Genomic DNA, 18,454 nt, shown 5'->3' on the forward strand with positions numbered 1-18,454 from the left:
AGGCGCGGGCTGGAGTGCTCTCCCTCCGAGGGAGTCACTTCGCGTAGGGGGGGACGCTGGCCGCGAGGGTTCTGCCTCCGAACTCTCTGCGACCTGGCCCTGGTTGCGACCCAGACCCACAGCCGCAGACGCCACTGCAGCCGCCGCTGCCCGCAGCCTAACAAGTATTCTTGAAGAAGTATTCTAAAGACAACATAACAACATGAATTCCCACAGTAACCATGATGTTCTTGTTGCAGTATAACTATTTCTTGTTTGATTATGTACTCCTAAGGGAGTATTGATTCTAGTTTCTATTTCTCACTTTCTTTTACAATTGGCCATTACTGATACTTTTTAAAAGGATTAACTTGTAAAGAAAGGTTGAAAGAAAGGCATTTCATTAGGGATTCAACTTAAGATGAAATGTCAGAATATATATTTTTTATCCCTTTAAATATGTTTGCTTCATCTTCTAAATTCATTTGTCTATGAAAGACTGTATACACGGGCAAGCCCACACAGGATAAATATGTGGAGAATTAATTTGAGGATTTACCATATTGCTGAAAGCTCTGAACATAAAGACTAAAATGACTATTTTCCCTAATCCCAGTTACCTCCTGTTCTTCTAAATATATTTATTAGCTCATAAGGTTTTATTCTGGAGAAGGAAATGGAACCCCACTCCAGTGTTCTTGCCTGGAGAATCCCATGGACGGGAGCTTGACAGGCTATAGTCCATGGGGTCGCAAGAATCGGACACAACTTAGCCACTAAAGAGAGAGAGAGAGAAGCTTTTATTCATGCTTAAACATATACAGAAATACAAAATACTATTTAGTATAGGCTGTTACTATTATTAAGCTTTTAATGCTTTTGTACCTTCCCTTGACATTAGCAATACTTTATATTATAATTACGCTAAGCATTAAAAGGATAAAGCATGATGCCTGGTTGATTTTACTCTCACTGGGTGAACTACTCTCAATCTAAAAAGTTTAACAAAGTGTACTCTTTTCAGAAACATACCATGTGATACTTAATGTTATCTGAAAAAAAATCTGATTCAGAATATGAAAAAAAATCAAATCATACACTAAAATTTTGGCTATTAAAACACTCCTTGGTTATTAAAAATGATGATTCAGGCTTTAAAATAAAAATGAAAAAAGTATTTACCTTTACTTACTGCCTTAGCACTTGGGAAATTTCTAGACATATAAAGTCTAATTCAAGATCACTGATATCTCTATGCTTCTACATTGTATGGACCCTTTCTCAGGCTTTATTTCACTTGACTTCTCCACAGGTTTGGCCAGCTGACTTTCTCATTCCTTCTAGAAATGCTCTCTTCCTTTGGCCTCTGGGACACTCAACCACTTCGTCTCTCCTACCTCTCACCTGTCTCTTCCCAGGGTCTTTTGCAAATTCCTATCATTAAGCTTCTACCCCTTCCATAAACGTCAGTATTTCTCAGAAGTTAATCTACTCCTCTATTTTCCCTTCCCCCTCTCCAGGGTAATCTCATCTACTCCTATGGAAAATAGCTCGTTTCTAGTTTCTATCTCAAGCCCAAAGCATTCCCTGAGCTTGTTATTATTGTATCTTGGACACTTTCAGTTGAATATCCCAACACATCTGATTCAACTCATCATCCTTGATTGGCAGAATGAAGACCATCACCTCCTACCCAGGTCAGAAACCTTAGTGTTAGCTTTGACCCATCACTTACCCTCAGATCCAGCTTCCTAACTTCTGGATTATATTTCTCTAAAATATCCTATAGATGTATTCTCTCCGTGTCCTCCATCATCACTGTGGCTTAGCCCCCATCACTTCTCCCCTGGGTTACTGCTAAGAGTTTCTCTCCTCCACTCCTGCCCCTCTCAAAATAATCTCCACATCCTGTGCCCAGAGTGATACTTCTAACATGCAAGTCAGTCACGTGACCTCCCTGATGAAACATCAACGAGTCCAGACTCCACAATATGACCCATAATGTTCTCCCTTGTCTCCAGAATCAGCTTGTGCCACAGCCTAGTTCCACTTTCTGAACTATTCCCCTCTGTCCAGATCGCTCAATTTCATTTACACAATTAAGCAGCTTTGCTAAGGAGAAATTCTGCCCTTTTTATGTGTTCCTTTAACATTTGTACTTACTCTGACCTTTGCAACTCTACACAGTCAGTTTACTCCCAGGTTAAAATTGTGATTGATTCAAAACTGTATCTCTGGTGTCAACTTTGGTAAATATTTATCAAATTGTTGAATATTTATCAATTGTTGGTGTCCGCCCCCCTCTTCTCCCAACTTCCAACTACATACACATTGACGCTGCTCCATTCATGAGAAATGACTCATGCAGGAATGTGACAGAGGTGCCTCTGCTGACTCTGAAGACCAGAGTAGGTAGCAATCACTAGAGACTTCCACTAGTGTGAAGGGCAGCCTAGAGGTGGATGAATGAAGCACCTCTAACTGCAGGATCTGGCACACTGATGGGAATGCAAAAATTTCCTGCTTCAAAAATTTTAGCTATAACAGATCATCAAAACTACATTTATTTGTGCCAGGGATGGGACTGGGATTCACTACTAGGATTCAATAAAGAAATAATACTGAACTTATTTTCCCATCTTCCAGTCAGGTAGTTCACAATGTCCTTTAAAAAATATAGCCAATATTATACAACTTTATAATAACTATAAATGAAGTATAACCTTTAAAATTGTGAATCACTATGTTGTACACCCACAACTTATATAGTATTGTACATCAAGAATACCTTAATTTTTAAAAAATCTGTCCAAATGTCTGTCTCCATCAGAATATATGCTTATGATTACAGATGATTTTTCATTAATTACCTCTTTCCCAATAAGTGGGTAGATGTCAGGGTTTGACACTCTTATTGGTCAATTTTCAAACATTAGACTCAAGTCAAGCCATAACTCAGGCTTTAACTAATAAAGTGAGGTTTAGGCTGAGACCCCAATGCTCAGCAAGGAAGGAAGGCAAAGGAAAATAGACATGTTTAAGCTACCTTGAATTTTAAGTCATCTGCAAAACAGCATCAACCATATCCTCTTCAGACACACAAAGGACTATAACTTTATGATTAAAAGACTGAGCTCAGCAGTTAGACACACCCTGAGTCTATGCTCAGCTCATTGCCTGTCTGATTTGGAGCAAGTCATTCAAACACTCCTAGCTTTAATTTTCACACGTATTATCTTTTCCAAAGAATTTTAAATAGGACATTTGAGCTAATACATGCAGAGCACTTAGCTTTCTTTAGTATGATTGCTATCATTCCTTCCTATTCTGTTTTATAGGTCAAGCACAGATAACTGGGTTAGTAAGGAGGGGAAAGGAGAACATCTCTTGGTTTTTCATGCTTTTTATGTTCTGATATATGATATAGGACTGGCCACCACAGTCAGGGAACCAAACCATACATCCCTGTTCCACTGGAAGGATGGTATACCGTATGCAGCTCTCTAATGCCAAAACATTTGCTTCATTTTGATTCAAAGAGAATGACCTGCCAAGACACCACAACTATACTTCCTGCAACACGTGAATCTCTCTGCCAGGTGTCTCCATTCTCCACGCTGACCAGGCCAACACTAGCTGGAACAGATGGCCCAGCTGGCAGCATATGCATTTTCATCATTTTGTAGCTTCTCACAGGTGTGATGAGGAGGTGGGATAACTCAGTGTTTTCTAATGTTTTCATAACCTTGGCTGCTGTCTTTCCCATGGGTCAATTTTGTCTTGGACATATTTCTAAATTTTAATATTTGATGACTGAAGACATTGGTAGGAGAAATAAGAACGCTATCCTAAAAACTGATCCTCCACACAGGTAGTCACACAGCTGGCTCCTTCCCAGACATCATTAATTTCCTTTCCCTTGAGCCATTTTTTCCCCCACTTACATATTACTGCAATGTTTATCAAAATATCATAAAAACTGCTTGTAAGCATTTTCCACAAGCTGAACTTTAATATGATAGTGTATTTAAATAAGACATTCATTCTTTTCTGAAGTAAAAAACTACAAAAATATGTTTCTTCCCAACAGTATCCCATTTGTTTTTCATCTGTTACTTCCAGACTACAAACAGATGGCTGATTTAAGAAGCAGTCAATTTTAACATCCATTGTCACAAGCATAAAGGTGGCATAGCACATCTAGGTAGAAAGACTTACACATCCTAAGTGCAATTTACAAGTAACTTTATTTAGAACCTGTAAAATGATTTAAAACACAGATTTAGAATTTTATACCTGCAAATACTTCACATCTTTTTAAAGCTATTTTACCTGTTTTATTTTTAGCTGACTTGTGATGTAGATCATGAATCATTACCATTCAGTTCAGTTCAGTTCAGTCACTCAGTTGTGTCCGACTCTTTGCAACCCCATGAACCATAGCACACCAGGCCTCCCTGTCCGTCACCAACTCCTGGACTCCACCCAAACCCATTGAGTCAGTGACGCCATCCAACCATCTCATCCTCTGTCATCCCTTTTTCCTCCTGCCCTCAATCTTTCCCAGCATCAGGGTCTTTTCAAATCATTACCATTACAAAGCTACAATCTCAATTGCAAAAAAATTAAGCCATCAATAATTATAAGCTTCATATGCACAATATCTATTTCATTAATTTATTCTCCTTCAAAGGAAGAATCCTTGCCTTATCATCACCATTATCACTACCATTGTCGTCAGCAGCAGCATCTTACATAGTGGATAAGAGCACAATGGTTAAGAGTATGAGCTCTGGGAAGTGGGACCTAGGTTCAAATCCCTGTTCCTTCCCTTCCTAGCTGTGTGACCCAGAACAAGTTGCTTAATTTCTCTGAGCTTTCTTGTCTTCATCCAGGACTTAATAAGCCCTTAATAAATATACTTTGCTTGTTGCCTGCCAGTTACTTCTCCTATCTTAAACAAACAATTCTTTCCATTTCCATCTCCCTCTAGCTACTGTTCTCTTTCTCATTTCCTTACTTCCTGTTAAATGCTCAATCTGTCATAATTTGGCCTCTGCTTCCACTACAAGTGGTCTTACTGAGGTCATCGGCCACAAGTTCTCATTGCTAAATCTAATGGACACTTCTCATTCCTCATCTCCTTGAACTGCTTGAGAGCATTTGATCTTACTGATTATGTTGTTCTTCTGAAAACTCTCTCCTTCTTTAATTTCTGTGACAACCCTCTCTCTTAATTTTACTTCCTACCTCTGTCTGCTCCTTCTGAAATCCTATAAACCCCTCCTCCTTAGTAGACCCTAAATAGCTGACATAATCAACACCCTCTGCTTTGGACTCTTTCTGGTACAACAAATATGACCCTCTCCGATCTATTCCTGCTTACTTCTGCAGCCTCAGTTCCCACAATTAACCACATTCTCTTATTTTTGGCACCCTTCCTCTGGTTCCTTCATGCCATTGACCTAAATGAAGTTCCCTGAATGCATTATATTGTATACTATTCCTCAGTCTTCCATATATAATTTCTTCTTTAAAAAAATGTTTCTTTCTCCTTTCTCCCCTTGTCCTTTATATTTGTCCTACAAAATTCAGTTCAAGTATCACCTTATGCTCCAGCCATTGCAGTTAAGGCAACATGTTTGTGAATGAAAAAGTCAACTTGGATATTCCAGCCTAAGTAAATGGTCATGGAATATAGACAAATTTCCCCATTAAGCCCTACACAAATTATAGAATCATAACAAATAAATGATGGCTATTAGCTAAGCAACTAACCTTTGGGTAGTTTGTTAGACAGCAATTGATATACAAAATACTCCGAATCCACTAAATTAAAAGTTCCTCAAAGGCAGAATCAGAATCATGTCTCACTGACTGTCTTTAAACCAATACATTTCCTTATTCATGAAGCTCCCGTGAATGAATGAATGAACCAAGAAGTCAGTCAACCAATCAACTAACCAATCAGCCAGCCCATCAAACAAGGACTCCTAACTTTAGTATTTTTCCTTTAACTAAATATTTCTTTGAGTCAAAACACAACAAAATGAGGGAAAGGGAGAAATAAATGAGGGGGAAAAAAAACTAATGCCTATGGAGAACCCTCCAAACTAAAGCTCCAGCTCTGATTTGTTTCTACAGTTAGTCTCACATTTTCTAGTTTCTACTACATATTTTCACTCAACTACATATTTTCACTCAGCTACATCCCCCTCTGTTACCTCAAACTGAACTTTTACAAACCCTCCAAATTTATTTGATCATTCTGGCTGTATTACAGTAATTGTTCATTCCTTAAATCTAAAAGTTACTTTTGACTTCTTCCTTCATCTTCTCATCAATATGTCTTGTCTCTAGGTCCCAACAATTTGATTTGACTACTTTAAAAAAAAATTCATCCCTTCCTTTAAAATCCTTCTGTCTTCATTCTAGTTCTGACTCTTACCACCCGATTTCTCTCACTTGTATGTGGAATCTTATTGCAACAGCAATAACCAAAAATAAATAAATATAAAACTTCCATAGGAAAAAAGAACAGACTGTGGTTATCAGAGGTAGGGGCTGAGGGAGGAGAAACTGGAGGAAGGTGGTGAAAAGGAACAAACTTCTAGTTATAAAACAAGGAAGTATTAAGTATACCATGTACAACATGATGACTATAGCAGACGCTGTTGTATAACACACAGGAAGGTTATTAAGAGAGTAACTCCTTAGAGTTCTTCTCATCATAAGGCAAAAAATTTAAAAAAATCCCTTATTCTTTTCTTCTTTCATTTCTTCATATTGAATCTATGTAAGAAGATGGATGTTAAACCTACTGTGGTAATCATTTCACAATATGCATTAAGTCAAAACATCATGCTGAATGTCTTAAATTTACAAAGTGATGTATGTCAATTATTTCTCAATAAAACCAGAAAGAAAATGGTTGCCTCACATGGTAGTACTTGATTACTGTGACCTAATGTAATGTGTGTGCTCCCCCTAATCACATTATATTCTATTTTTCTCTAATATTGCCTCTAAAGCCTTGAACACTGCTGAACACATACAAAAAATAAAATGAAATAAAATAATAAAATGTATGGAGAGCTTTACAGTTGCATTTCCAAGTCACAGGTGTTTCCAACCTAAAGGTCTTTCACAAGCTGAATATTCAACATCAAGCTAATTAGGTCATTTCTTTTCCAGAAGAAATGGTGATTATTTAATAGCCATCAGGCTCTTCCAAAAACAAATCATATAATTTGCAAGGGTGAAAGTAAATAGATTTAAAAAATAATTTCTGTGAAGGGACTCAATATTAGAGCTTATTATTTAATGAGTTTTATTCATGAGCAATGCTGTAAGAATAGGTGAGGCAATAGATGATGTTTGCAGTAAGGAGGCAATTTAAACTTGTTTTGGTTAGTCTTAAAAACCAAGGTGAAATCAACAGGAAAAAAGAAAGAAAAAAAATAAAACAAGTTGGAACCCCAGCTCTTTGGTATACATGAGTCCAGTCTCTGTTAATAGGATAAGGAATTCATTATCCATATCAAGAGAAAATGGACAAACATTTTGTGGCTGATAAGATTTTTTCTTTATGCATCAAATTCTTTAAAAAATATTCAACTGAAAGATATTCTTCATCATGGGAATTTTGGAGAAAGGATTTATCCATATGCTAAAATCTATCAAAGCTATTTCCTGAGTCTGTACTAACAGAAGCTAACCCCAATTAGCCTTTCTCAATCAAGGGATTATCTTTCATGTACAAATTAATGCACATCTTGATTTTAAGCTATGGTGAATTATTTGTTTTGTAGAAACATAAAAGTCATTTTGATATTCAGAACAGCAAAAAAAAAAAAGGTAATTCTAATTAAGCAAATCCTGTAATGTTATAATGTTATCTGGGAAACAGCTATGAGATAAGGATAGCTGTTTATGGACTAACAATTGTGATAACAATTCAGGTCAGCTAAACTTATCATTCCCTAATGAAATGTCACATTTTCTGACATTGTAAGGATGTATGTCATCACCAGTGACAACTCTATACACAAAAAATATCTATCTTCATATTAGGTGTCATGGAGTTTATACTAGGCAGCTGCCACCCTTGAACAAATTACTAACAATCTAGTGGAGACATAAAGTGAACAAGCAGAAATTAAGAACAGGAAAAATAACTAGTGAAACAGCATACAAGTAAAGACAAAACAGTAAAAAGGACGATATGAGGACCAGTGCAAGGTGACTTTCTGCTTTATGCAAGTGTTCTTCATATGTAGATTTCTCTTAAGGGGTCTTTATTAATGAACAGAATAGTTACTGTACAACCTCTGATTGATCCCATCCCTGGTCCCTGCAGTGATTTAACTGTCAAAACAAAAGCATGTCAGTCATAATACAAGGTAGCTACTGAATTCAGAATCTACTTCCTCTTCTAACTTCAAAATTTGGCACCCCAGACAATCTCATAGTTTATATGAATTTGGTGTTGGATGATTAACCGTTAGGGGCTTCCTTGGTGGCTCAGATGGTAAAGAATCCATCTGCAATGCAAGAGACCTGGGTTCAATCCTTGAGTCAGGAAGATCCTCAGAGAAGGGAATGGACACCCACTACAGTATTCTTGCCTGGAGAATCCCATAGATAGAGGAGTCTGGCAGGCTACAGTTCATGGGGTTGCAAAGAACTGGACATGACTGAGTAACTAAGTACTCACATACAATTAATAGTTATATTCAAGTGAGGGTTACCTGAATCCCTTATGATGATCTTAGGTGCAGCTAAGTGAACAGAAGACAATTTCCTAGCCATTGCACCTGAAAGGAAGAATGGAGGAGTCTGATACTAATACACTGTACAAGAACAAACCAAAAGATGAGTTGCAAGAGAGATGGACACTTGCACGAATGGGAAAATACTAACTCAAATATTGGCAACTAAAAGGAAATTACTTAAGTGAGAGCCAAAGTGCTAATAGAGAGTTAGGTCTCCTTACAACAAAAAGTCAAAAGAAAAATAAATGGAGGGTGTGGCATAAACATGCTTTGTGGTCTACTCTGGTTGTGGCAGTTGCTTGGGAGGAAGGGATGCAGAACTAAGAGTTGAATGTTGTATTATTTAGAGGTTTCTGTGGTCAGACATGAGATCAACAGAGTCTAGACAAGAAGGACATTCACAAGAATGTCATATGCAGAAGAAGTGCTGCGTCTTTGCCCTAAGTAGTATTTTGGTGGGTATATGGGTGTCATTGGTGGAAAGGAAGATGGGTGGCTGGATATAATGAAGAAGCAACAGAACTGGGAAAGATCTATTTCCTTACCCTGCCTTTGACAGTTTCAGAAGAATTCTAGGAAGAATATGGTCATTTCTCATCTTATACATAGACATAATATGGAAAATAACTAGGACTGAATTAGCCCACAGAATTCTGGAGAAAATTCTCAGTGGCACTGATCAACTGCTCCTTTGTTCCAGAAGCTAGTGGTAAAATAGTAACTAGCCTCAGACCTCCAGTATTTTCATTGCCTTATCCCTCCCTGAAGGGCTTCTCTAATGCTTCCAGATATTCCAGGGCATTTTGAGAGCTCTAAGTTTACTTTCTAGCCTGTTCCAAAATCTCACACAAATCTTCTTTCCCCTAAACCCACCATGGTTTCCCAAACTGATTTCTGGATCTGAGTTCTCCTATATTAGCCCTTCTAAGAAAAATATATAACCTGGAATCAAATAAGTGTTTATGGAGTGAAGGTATAGAGATACCTTACTCTATAGGTTTTGCAATTCTCTAGAGATTCCTAGCGAGGAATCACAAGGGACTGCTGTTCTTCTTACCTCATTGGGGATTTTCAATAGTCTCTTAGCACAGATGAGGCTTAGACCACGATCTCTGAGACTGACTGTTGAAAGCCAGAGAGAATTCCAAATGTTAAAGCAGAAACTGCTTTAGAATTTACATTTCCCTGATATTAGTACATTAGTAATATTTGGCATTGCCTAATCTCACCTTATCATTTAACTTTTCTAGTGACCACTTATTTAACCTCATGCTAAACAGATGGTCTCATTTTCTTTATCCACCCATTGATGGAAATGTAGGTTGTTTGCATATCTTGACTACTGTGAATAACGCTACATGGAACATGGGGGTACAGGTAAGTCTTTGAGATCCAGATCTCAATTTCTTTTGATATCTACCCAGAAGTGAGATTGCTATATGAAATGGTACTTCTGTTTAAATATTTTGAGAATCCTTCATACTCTTTTCCACACTGGCTGCACCAATATATATATACTCCCACTAACAGTGCACAAGGGTTCTCTTTTCTCTATATCCTCACCAACATCTGTTCTCCTATTTTTTATGACAGCCATCCTAACAAGCGTGAGGTGATAACTCACTGTGGTTTAGAGTTGCATTTCCCTGATGATTAGAAATGCCACGCACTATTTCATAGGAGAAGACAATGGCACCTCACTCCAGTACTCTTGCCTGGAAAATCCCATGGGCAGAGGAGCCTGGAAGGCTGCAGTCCATGGGGTCATGAAGAGTGGGACACGACTGAGCAACTTCACTTTCACTTTTCACTTTCATGCATTGGAGAAGGAAATGGCAACCCACTCCAGTGTTCTTGCCTGGAGAATCCCAGGGATGGGGGAGCCTGGTGGGCTGCCGTCTATGGGGTCGCACAGAGTCAGACACGACTGAAGTGACTTAGCAGCAACAGCAATATTATTCAGCTTTAAATGAGAACATTGTGCCCCACGAAATAAGTCAGAGGAAGACAAATATTGTATGATCTTACTTACATATGGAATCTAAAAGTCAAATACATAGAAGCAGGGAGTAGAACGGTACTTGTCAGCGGCTGGGGAAGGTATAAATGGGAGGTGTCAGACAGTTATACAAAATAAGTTCCAAAGCTTTATTGTAGGGGAAAAAAAGAGGGCCTGAAAGTATAATAATAAGATTCTCTGGCAAAGTCATCGCTCTATTCTTGGCTTCTGCAGAAAGTAGAAAGATATTCCCTCTGAATGAATGAAGCCTCATAGTTCCAGTTTGGTAATCCATGGGTACTTTTTTCTGAAAGACTAGGTCCTGCACCAAAGCACAAAACTTGGCAAGCACACCAGGAGCCATATTTCAGCCCCAATCAGCAAGAGGCTTTGTATAAAGCACAGACTGCTCAGCTGCCGTTCACAACAGCTCTGTTCTCCAGTTTCCAGCCTTCTGTCTTACGTCTCTGGTGACTCCCACTGACCCATGCTTATCATTCCGACTTTCTGGTTCTCAGCCCCAAAAGTCCCCTGATGTTTCCACTTGGCCTGCTGGCCACCGACCCACAAACTATGACCTCAGTGTGTTGAGGACTCATGAATTACAGCTCCTTATTCTGATCCTGTCACCCAGCCCTGATTACAACAAAAGAGAAAAGGCAGAGGCCAAAACAGCCAATTATACAAGCTTATATTTATCAAGGGTGATCATGTCAGGAGTGGAGAGACAGTTTATACCATCTTGTAAATATTATAAGGTTGAAGGTTGCAGTCTGCTTTAGAAGGTAAAAAACAATCTACATTTTGTGCCATGTAACTAAAACACTCTTCCTTTCTGACCTCACACATTTAGGAGGTGATTAGCATCGCTAGCCACATGAGCTACACTGGAATGCTGATCACGACAAAGCAGCCAATTCCATCTGAGAAGAGTATTAACAGCAGAGCGCTGAGGGCTGTCGCCCTTGTTTTTCTTTTGAGAGTGCTACCAGGAATGGAATGTGAAACTTATGAGCTAAAGTGCAAAACTCACAGAAAGTATGAAAAGACAAATCAAATTTTATACTTCTGAACATAAAAGTTTAGTGAAGAAAGCCCTGGTAAGTCAGTCAGTCAGTCACTTCAGACGCTCAGTCGTGTCCAGCTCCTTGTGAACGCATGAATCGCAGCACACCAGGCCTCCCTGTCCATCACCAACTCCCGGAGTTCACTCAAACTCATGTCTATCGAGTGGGTGATGCAATCCAGCCATCTCATCCTCTGTCGTTCCCTCTTCCTCCTGCCCCCAATCCCTCCCAGCATCAGGGTCTTTTCCAATGAGTCAACTCTTTGCATGAGGTGGCCAAAGTACTGGAGTTTCAGCTTTAGCATTATTCCTTCCAAAGAAATCCCAGGGCTGATCTCCTTCAGAATGGACTGGTTGGATCTCCTTGCAGTCCAAGGGACTCTCAAGAGTCTTCTCCAACACCACAGTTCAAAAGCATCAATTTTTCAGGGCTCAGCTTTCTTCACAGTCCAACTCTCACATCCATACATGACCACTGGGAAAACCATAGCCTTGACTAGACAGACCTTTGTTGGCAAAGTAACATCTCTGCTTTTCAATATGCTATCTAGGTTGGTCATAACTTTCCTTCCAAGGAGTAAGCGTCTTTTAATTTCATGGCTGCAGTCACCATCTGCAGTGATGTGGGAGCCCCCCAAAATAAAGTCTGACACTGTTTCCACTGTTTCACCATCTATTTCCAATGAAGTGATGGGACCAGATGCCATGATCTTCGTTTTTTGAATGTTGAGCTTTAAGCCAACTTTTTCACTCTCCTCTTTCACTTTCATCAAGAGGCTTTTTAGTTCCTCTTCACTTTCTGCCATAAGGGTGGTGTCATCTGCATATCTGAGGTTATTGACATTTCTTCCTGCAATCTTGATTCCAGCCTGTGCTTCTTCCAGTCCAGCGTTTCTCATGATGTACTCTGCATATAAGTTAAATAAGCGGGTGACAATATACAGCCTTGATGTACTCCTTTTTCTATCTGGAACCAGTCTGTTGTTCCATGTCCAGTTCTAACTGTTGCTTTCTGACCTGCATACAGACTTCTCAAGAGGCAGGTCAAGTGGTCTACTATTCCCATCTCTTGAAGAATTTTTCACAGTTTACTGTGATCGACACAGTCAAAGGCTTTGGCATAGTCAATAAAGCAGAAATAGATGTTTTTCTGGAACTCTCTTGCTTTTTCAATGATCCAGCGAATGTTGGCAATTTGATCTCTGGTTCCTCTGCCTTTTCTAAAAACAGCTTGAACATCAGGAAGTTCACAGTTCACGTATTGCTGAAGCCTGGCTTGGAGAAGTTTGAGCATTACTTCACTAGCGTGTGAGATGAGTGCAACTGTGCAGTAATTTGAGCATTCTTTGGCATTGCCTTTCTTTGGGATTGGAATGAAAACTGACCTTTTCCAGTCCTGTGGCCACTGCTGAGTTTTCCAAATTTGCTGGCATATGGAGTGCAGCACTTTCACAGCATCATCTTTCAGGATTTGAAATAGCTCAGCTGGAATTCCATCACCTCCACTAGCTTTGTTTGTAGTGACGCTTTCTAAGGCCCACTTGACTTCACATTCCAGGATGTCTGGCTCTAGGTGAGTGATCACACCATCATGATTATCTTGGTCGTGAATATCTTTTTTGTATAGTTCTGTGTATTCCTGCCACTTCTTCTTAATATCTTCTGCTTCTGTTAGGTCCATACCATTTCTGTCCTTTATCGAGCCCATCTTTGCATGAAATGTTCGCTTGGTATCTCTAATTTTCTTGAAGAGATCTCTAGTCTTTCCAATTCTGTTCTTTTCCTCTATTTCTTTGCATTGATCCCTGAGGAAGGCTTTCTTACCTCTTCTTGCTTTTCTTTGGAACTCTGCATTCAGATACTTATATCTTTCCTTTTCTCCTTTGCTTTTTACTTCTCTTCTTTTCACAGCTATTTGTAAGGCCTCCCCAGACAGCCATTTTGCTTTTTTACCTTTCTTTTCCATGGGGATGGTCTTGATCCGTCTCCTGTACAATGTCACGAAGCTCTGTCCATAGTTCATCAGGCACTCTATTTATCAGATCTAGTCCCTTAAATCTATTTCTCACTTCCACTGTATAATCATAAGGGATTTGATTTAGGTCATACCTGAATGGTCTAGTGGTTTTCCCTACTTTCTTCAATTTAAGTCTGAATTTGGTAATAAGCAGTTCATGATCTGAGCCACAGTCAGCTCCTGGTCTTGTTTTTGTTGACTGTACAGAGCTTCTCCATCTTTGGCTGCAAAGAATATAATCAATCTGATTTCGGTGTTGACCATCTGGTGATGTCCATGTGTAGAGTCTTCTTTTATGTTGTTGGAAGAGGGTGTTTGCTATGACCAGTGTGTTCTCTTGGTAGAACTCTATTAGCCTTTGCCCTGCTTCATTCTGTATTCCAAGGCCAAATCTGCCTGTTACTCCAGGTGTTTCTTGACTTCCTACTTTTGCATTCCAGTCCCCTATATTGAAAAGGACATCTTTTTTGGGCGTTCATTCTAAAAGGTCTTGTAGGTCTTCATAGAACCGTTCAACTTCAGCTTCTTCAGCATTACTGGTTGGGGCATAGACTTGGATTACTGTGATATTGAATGGTTTGCCTTGGAAATGAACAGAGATCATTCTGTAGTTTTTGAGATTGCATCCAAGTACTGCATTTCGGATTCTTTTGTTGACCATGATAAGCCCTGGTAAAGGAGTCCCTTTTTGCTTTGCTATTCTTCAATCATTATTGGCAGGATCAGGCTTCAATGTATCAGAGGCACCCTTCAAAGATATTACATATTTTCCAGGAGTTTTCTTAATCTTTCCACCTCATGGAGACAGATTAAGACAGGAATAAAGAGAGAGGAAGAAGACAGAGGGAGGCTGGCAGACACAGACAACAAATAGGGATAACATTTTAAAAATTGGTATTCAGTTCAGTTCAGTTCAGTTGCTCAGTCATGTCCGACTCTTTGCTACCCCATGAATTGCAGCATGCCAGGCCTCCCTGTCCATCACCAACTCCCAGAGTTCACTCAGACTCACGTCCATCCAGTCAGTGATGCCATCTAGCCGTCTCATCCTCTGTCATCCCCTCCTCCTGCCCTCAATCCCTCCCAGCATCAGAGTCTTTTCCAATGAGTCAACTCTTGCCATGAGGTGGCCAAAGTACTGGAGCTTCAGCTTTAACATCATTCCTTCCAAAGAAATCCCAGGATTGATCTCCTTCAGAATGGACTGGTTGGATCTCCTTGCAGTCCAAGGGACTCTCAAGAGTCTTCTCCAACACCACAGTTCAAAAGCATACATTCTTCAGCGCTCAGCCTTCTTCACAGTCCAACTCTCACATCCATCCATGACCACAGGAAAAACCATAGCCTTACTAGATGGACCTTAGTCGGCAAAGTAATATCTCTGCTTTTGAATATACTATCCAGGTTGGTCATAACTTTTCTTCCAAGGAGTAAGCGTCTTTTAATTTCATGGCTGCAGTCACCATCTGCAGTGATGTGGGAGCCCCCAAAAATAAAGTCTGACACTGTTTCCACTGTTTCCCCATCTATTTCCGATGAAGTGATGGGACCGGATGCCATGATCTTCGTTTTCTGAATGTTGAGCTTTAAGCCAACTTTTTCACTCTCCTCTTTCACTTTCATCAAGAGGCTTTTGAGTTTCTCTTCACTTTCTGCCATAAGGGGGGTGTCATCTGCATATCTGAGGTTATTGATATTTCTCCCGGCAATCTTGATTCCAGCTTGTGTTTCTTCCAGTCCAGCGTTTCTCATGATGTACTCTGCATATAAGTTAAATAAGCAGGGTGACAATGTACAGCCTTGACATACTCCTTTTCCTATTTGGAACCAGTCTGAGGTTCTTCCAAATCGATACGTTTTCTATAGCTACCTACAAAGACTCAACTGCTTCCTTGATGGAAAGGAATGAGGCACTTTAGATGTACTAATCTTGACATTCTTGTCTAATGGCCTGCTGTAAGAAATATTTTTCCAGCCTTCTCCAAGTAGGTAGCACAGCACAGAGTTGATACCAGCTAAAAACATGACCTTTTCAACACTGACTTATCTGGCACTTTTTGAGTGGGCTTCTTTAAATTCTCACCAACTAGTTACCACCAGCTCAATTCTTTTTTTCAATTCTATGATTTTCTTTTTTTTATTGATACACCCTTTGATTCTCTTATGTTTCCTTAACTTTACTCCATACCCTCCCATGGAACTTCTGGAAATAGTTTTTGGCTGGCCTCTGTGCCTTTGGTTTTCCTCTCCCTGTGTCTTTTATGCACAGCAGCTAAAACCACGTTCTGGATCTGCTTGGGCACAGGAAGTGGCACTCAGAACTTTTTCAAATGTTTTTATTTCTAGTTAAATGAGACTCTGACATTTCACCTAACTGCAGCTCTAGCACAATATGTCTATCAAGCTGTAGAAGACTGACCTTGGGATTTCACATTTTGAGATTCTATTATGGGGAGACCAGGTCCTTTTGCTATTTTAGCAATCAAGCTCCCTAAAGTGAGAACTAAACACTAAGGAGAATGGCATGATTCTTGAGTCCCATTCTCTCTCTAAATCAAGAAGTGGATAATAGCAACTGAAAGTGAAATTCCATAAAGGTCTTTAGTTGCTTGAGAAGAAATTAACCATTGATCTAACGGAGCATTCTTCCTTTTGCTGTTGCATTATACTACATGTGGTAATTAATGTTACTGGTGAGGCAGGAGGCTTATTTCCAATGTGCTCCCAGTGACTTTGCATCAGGCTCAGTCAGCAGTCTTCTCTCTAGAACAACTCCTGCTGTAACACATCGATGGCTCCTCTTATAGCCTTTCCTCCCAGCTCTAAAACAAACTCAATGCCATTTATCTTCTTCTCTCCATGTCAGCAATATTTCAATGGACACAATGGACATTTTTCTCACCCAGAATTATTCTACTTGTGAAATACTAGCTCTTCACATGTCAACTCTGACCAAATGCTCCTTTTCTTCTAGTTATTGCCACTTTACCCCTACCTCACTGCTCATTCATTAGTCATTTATTCAACAAATACCTACTGCATTTATAACCTCAATGAGCCTTCCAATTCCTTTCTTTTTCTTGCTAATCACCATGTTTAGGATCCTCCTGGTCTCAGTTCCTTTTCCAAAAATTTAGACCCACTGTGCATCATGGTATTTGCACCATGGACACTCTCTTGTCAGCACCCTAGCTTCCCTTGCTTCAACTCAGGGAGCAGAGTGAAAGAGAGAAGAGAAGAATAGAGTGTGCTGGGGCAAAGGGTGAGAGGCAGCACACTGTCCACCAAGAGTCATGCTTCCCTGACACAGAACAGAATTGTTGCTGAGAAGCAGATGCTCCATGTAAAACTACATTTTCCAGCACACCTCCTCCCAAACCCCTTACATCTAGGTGAAGCCATATGACTACTTTTCACTGAGGGAATGTGAATAGAAATGATGTACCATTGCTGGGCTAAGGCAGTTAAGTAATTGTACTTTCTTTCCTCTCCTTTCTCTCTTCTATCAGCTGGAAATTGATGCCCAAGGTGACCTTAGAAGTCTTATGAAGATCACAGAGCCTCTGTCAGTTATTCAGATTTGAATGAGTATGTGAAGCAAACCCTCCATACTGACCAGAAATAACCATCATGGATAGATACACAAGTGAGGGGGAAAAGTCTCTAGATCTAAGCCACTAAAATTATGCAGGAATATATGACAATATCTACAGGCTCATTAGCAAATTTAAAGGATCAAAGCAGGGATGGGAAAACAATCTTTGAGAGCTCATGTTATACGCTCAGTAGTTTTACCCTATAATTACAAACAGTCCTCACCACAGCCATGTGAAGATTCATTTTCCAGATGTGTATTAGGGAATTTGGGTAACTCCTTTTTACATGATCGCAACAAACTCTGCTTAGGTTTGCTTTGAAGTCTTCAAAAATTATAGAGGACTAATATACTGGTCCTAGATCTGATAGACAGAGTGCCTGATGAACTATGGACAGAGCTTCGTGACATTGTACAGGAGACAGGGATCAAGATCATCCCCATGGAAAAGAAAGGTAAAAAAGCAAAATGGCTGTCTGGGGAGGCCTTACAAATAGCTGTGAAAAGAAGAGAAGTAAAAAGCAAAGGAGAAAAGGAAAGATATAAGCATCTGAATGCAGAGTTCCAAAGAATAGCAAGGAGAGATAAGAAAGCCTTCCTCGGGGATCAATGCAAAGAAATAGAGGAAAACAACAGAATGGGAAAGACTAGAGATCTCTTCAAAAAAATTAGAGATGCCAAGGGAACATTTCATGCAAAGATGGGCTCGATAAAGGACAGAAATGGTCTGGACCTAACAGAAGCAGAAGATATTAAGAAGCTGTGGCAAGAATACACAGATGAACTGTACAAAAATAGCTTCACAACCAAGATAATCATGATGGTGTGATCACTCACCTAGAGCCAGACATCCTGGAATGTGAAGTCAAGTGGGCCTTAGAAAGCATCACTATGAACAAAGCTAGTGGAGGTGATGGAATTCCAGTTGAGCTATTTCAAATCCTGAAAGACAATGCTGTGAAAGTGCTGCACTCAATATGCCAGCAAATTTGGAAAACTCAGCAGTGGCCACAGGACTGGAAAA

General features: G+C 39.6%; 1 protein-coding gene across 1 annotated transcript in view; it reads right to left on the reverse strand.

Moving 5' to 3' along the window:
- Window positions 1–18,454, reverse strand: part of RELN (reelin) — a 557,548-nt gene that overhangs the window by 437,867 nt on the left and 101,227 nt on the right. The window lies entirely within an intron of this gene.

The sequence above is a fragment of the Oryx dammah genome, unplaced genomic scaffold (genome assembly GCF_014754425.2).
Source record: "Oryx dammah isolate SB20612 unplaced genomic scaffold, SCBI_Odam_1.1 HiC_scaffold_18, whole genome shotgun sequence".
In the NCBI taxonomy this organism is placed as follows: Eukaryota; Metazoa; Chordata; class Mammalia; order Artiodactyla; family Bovidae; genus Oryx; species Oryx dammah.